Source organism: Cricetulus griseus, chromosome X (genome assembly GCF_003668045.3).
Source record: "Cricetulus griseus strain 17A/GY chromosome X, alternate assembly CriGri-PICRH-1.0, whole genome shotgun sequence".
In the NCBI taxonomy this organism is placed as follows: Eukaryota; Metazoa; Chordata; class Mammalia; order Rodentia; family Cricetidae; genus Cricetulus; species Cricetulus griseus.
This window is the reverse complement of record NC_048604.1, coordinates 65,151,106-65,154,528: the sequence shown is the minus strand read 5'-3', so window position 1 is coordinate 65,154,528 and position 3,423 is coordinate 65,151,106. Positions and strand designations below refer to the sequence as shown.

At 39.2% G+C, this 3,423-nt stretch overlaps 1 non-coding gene across 1 annotated transcript; it reads left to right on the top strand.

Annotated features, from left to right (window-relative positions):
- Positions 1-435: 435 nt before the first annotated feature.
- On the top strand, positions 436-544 carry LOC113837717. The gene has a single exon (XR_003488440.1). It is a non-coding gene; the product is annotated as a U6 spliceosomal RNA (small nuclear RNA).
- The last annotated feature ends 2,879 nt before the right edge of the window (positions 545-3,423 follow it).

Here is a 3,423-nt window from a genome sequence, read left to right as displayed (position 1 = left end):
AATAAAAATTAAATAAAAAAACCTTCCTTTGATGAAAAAGGGAAACTGTTGATTCTTAAGCAGCTGTGAGGTACAAAACAAATAGCATTCCCTTCACTCATTCACTCACTTTTCTTTCCAGACAATAGTTGACTCCCAAATATGATGTACAAAGTATAATGGAGAAATTTTTCAAAATATGTATCAGGGGACCTATTTTCCAAAAAGTCACATACTCAAGAGTTCATGGCCTATATAGTCCCAAATACCACACAGCTGTGTTTGAGAAAAGCCTTTGAGTGAGATAACAAGTTTCCTGACTTGAGGAACCTTCAGAAAGAACCATCTGGGTCAAGTTTTTTGTTGTTGTTGTGCAAGTAAAAACACAAAAGAAAGGACAAAACATAACAGATATGGACTACCCATTAAGGCTTCAACAGACTAAAATATTACTTGGTTCTATGCTCACTTCAGCAGTACATGAACTAAATTTGGAAGGACACAGAAGAGATTAAAATGGCCCCTGTAGAAGGCTTACACACAAATATAAGCATTCCACATTTTTATGCAAACATAGTCAAAAGATGACACTGTATCCCATAAATGTGTACTATTATTATATGTCAATTTAAACCTTTTAAAAATTAATGCAGCTTGATATGAAATAATAAGGCAATGTTTTATAGAAACTTTATGTTTAAGGTTCAGAGAGTATTGGAGTTGGAGAGACGTTTTAAGATGGGAAAAATGCTGGTCTTCTAGAGGACCTGGGTTCAATTCCCAGCATTCACATGGCAGCTTACAACTGTCTGTAACTCCAGTTCCAACGGCACCTGGCCCCCTTTTTAGACTTCCTTGGGTAGTACACACAAGTGGTACACAGACACGCATGTATCATACACATAAAAAAGAATAAGTTCATTTTTAAAAGATTCAAAGAATAGATAAGATTTTTGCCAAAACAATATTATCATAATGTTCCAATATGTAGCCAGAGACAGAAAGAATTCATGGGTTCTGGTACACAATGAAACTGTGAGGGCTCTCATTAGAAATCAGGAAAAAGTGCTTTGAACATCTGTTCTTACTGTGCATAGTCATTCACACGTCTTCCCTGCCCCTCACTCTCTCTCCCCCTCCCTCATCTTGTCCTAGTATTTGTTATTAGCTGTTTAGTGTGGTTCTAAGAATAATTAAAATGAGAATTATTAGCATGAATTTTACATATATTTATGCATATATAGTGTTCAATATCAGTTTAAATATAAATATAAGAGCATTTAACTCATGAAAAATCAGCCAAACTGCACAACTCTTATGTTATAGTCAGCTTACAATCCACACCACCAGAGAAGCTAGGAAACAAGGAGGACTCTAAGAGAGGCATACATGGTCCCCTGGAGAAGGGGAAAGGGACAAGATCTCCCGAGCTAATTGAGAGCACGAGGGAGGGGAGAGGGAGATAGGAGAAAGAGAAGGGGAGAAAAGGAGAGGAGAGGAGGACATGAGAGAGCAGGAAGATTGAGTCAGGGAAAGAACAGAGGAGAGCAAGAAAAGAGATAACTAAATAGAGGGAGCCATTATAGGTTTAAAGAGAAATCTGGCACTAGGGAAATGTCCAGAGATCTACAAGGAAGACCCCAACTAACAATCTAAGCAATAGTGGAAAGGCTACCTTAAATGCCCTCCCCTGATAATGAGGCAGCTGGTGGAAGTGGAAGCAGACACCCACAGCTAAACACTGAACTGAACTGGAATCCAGTTGCAGAGAAGGAGGAGTGATGAGCAAAGGGGTCAAGACCAGGCTGGTGAAACCCATAGAAACAGCTGACCTGAACAAGGGGGAACTCTTAGTTCCCAGACTGATAGCTGGGAAACCAGCATGGGACTCATCCAGACCCCATGAACGTGGGTGTCAGTTAGGAGGCCTGGGCAATCTATGGAACCTCTGATAGTGGATCGGTGTTTGTCCCTGGTGTACAAATGGACTTTGGGAGCCCATTCCACATAGAGGGATACTCTTTCAGCCTAGACACACAGGGGAGGGCCTAGGCCCTGCTCCAAATGATATGACAGACTTTGAAGATGCCCCATGGAAGGCTTCACTCTCCCTGGGAAGCAAGAAAGGATGTGATGGGGGGGGGCATGGGGGGAAGGGGAGGAGGGGAGGGAGAGGGATCTGGGAATGACATGTAGAACAAGCTTGTTTCTGATTTAAATGAAAGATAAATAAACCCAAAGTGAATCACACACTTAAATTTTAAGTGAAACTATGAAAATTTATAAATTTGTATAAAATTAAGGCTGAGTTAAGGGGCCTTAGATAGGACAATAAAATTATGAGCCATAACATTGTTGCTAAACTCTAATTCATCAAAAATTATTTTTTTTACTCTGCAAAGAAGAAATGGTGAGCCAGAGACTAAAGACAAAATTTGTAAACCACATTTCTGGTAAAGATCTTACAGTCAGAATACATAAAGAATTTTCAAAGGTCAATAGTAAAGAAAAGTCACAACTAATTTCATTAGAACACAGGTAAAGAACATGGAGAGGCACCTGATAAATGTTACTAGCCATTAGGAAAACACAAATTAAGTCACAGTATGATATCATGTCACACCTCTCCAAGTAGCTAAAATGAAATTATGACATCACCAAATATTGGCAAAGATGTGGAGAAATGTGACTCTTCATGCATCATTTGGGACATGTAAAATATTGCAACCATTCTAGAAGAGTTTGGCAGTTTCTTAAACTAAATATGTAACTATCATTTGATCTAACAATCACCCTTCTGGGTATTTATTTAACAAATATGTAAACATATTTTTCACAAGAGACTATACACAGATGCTTACAACAGCTTTGTTTGTAATAGTAAAAACACTAGAAAAAAAACCAATGGTGAATGTATATATGAAAAGTATAAACCATGATCTGCCCGTGGCTAAGAAGGCTACTTAGCAGTAAAAGGAATGAGCTATGAATATGAAAATCCTCTCAGAGGTTCATGTGTTTAAGCCTAGATACCTAACTAGTGGCCCTATTTGGGGCATCTTGTTCCTGGCCCCTTCCTATCTTTCTCCCTCTACTTCCTGCCAGTCATGAGATGAAAATGCTCCTCTGCCACATACTCTGACAAGATGATGTCCTGATCAAATTAATGGGACCAAACCCACTCAGATTGGATATTCTGAAATCATGAGTCAAAATAGATCTTTCCTCAACAGGCAGTGTGGTGCATGCTTTTAATCAGAGCACTTGGGTGACAGAGGCAAGTTGCTGGATGAAGCCTCTCTGAAGATGATTATGCTAGGCCTGTGTTATTGCAGCATGGGTCTCAAGATGGACCAGTTGGCCACTCCCAGAAGTTCTGCAACACCAAGCCAAAAATATGCAATGGAAAAAAGAAAGCATCTTCAACAAATGGTGCTGACATAA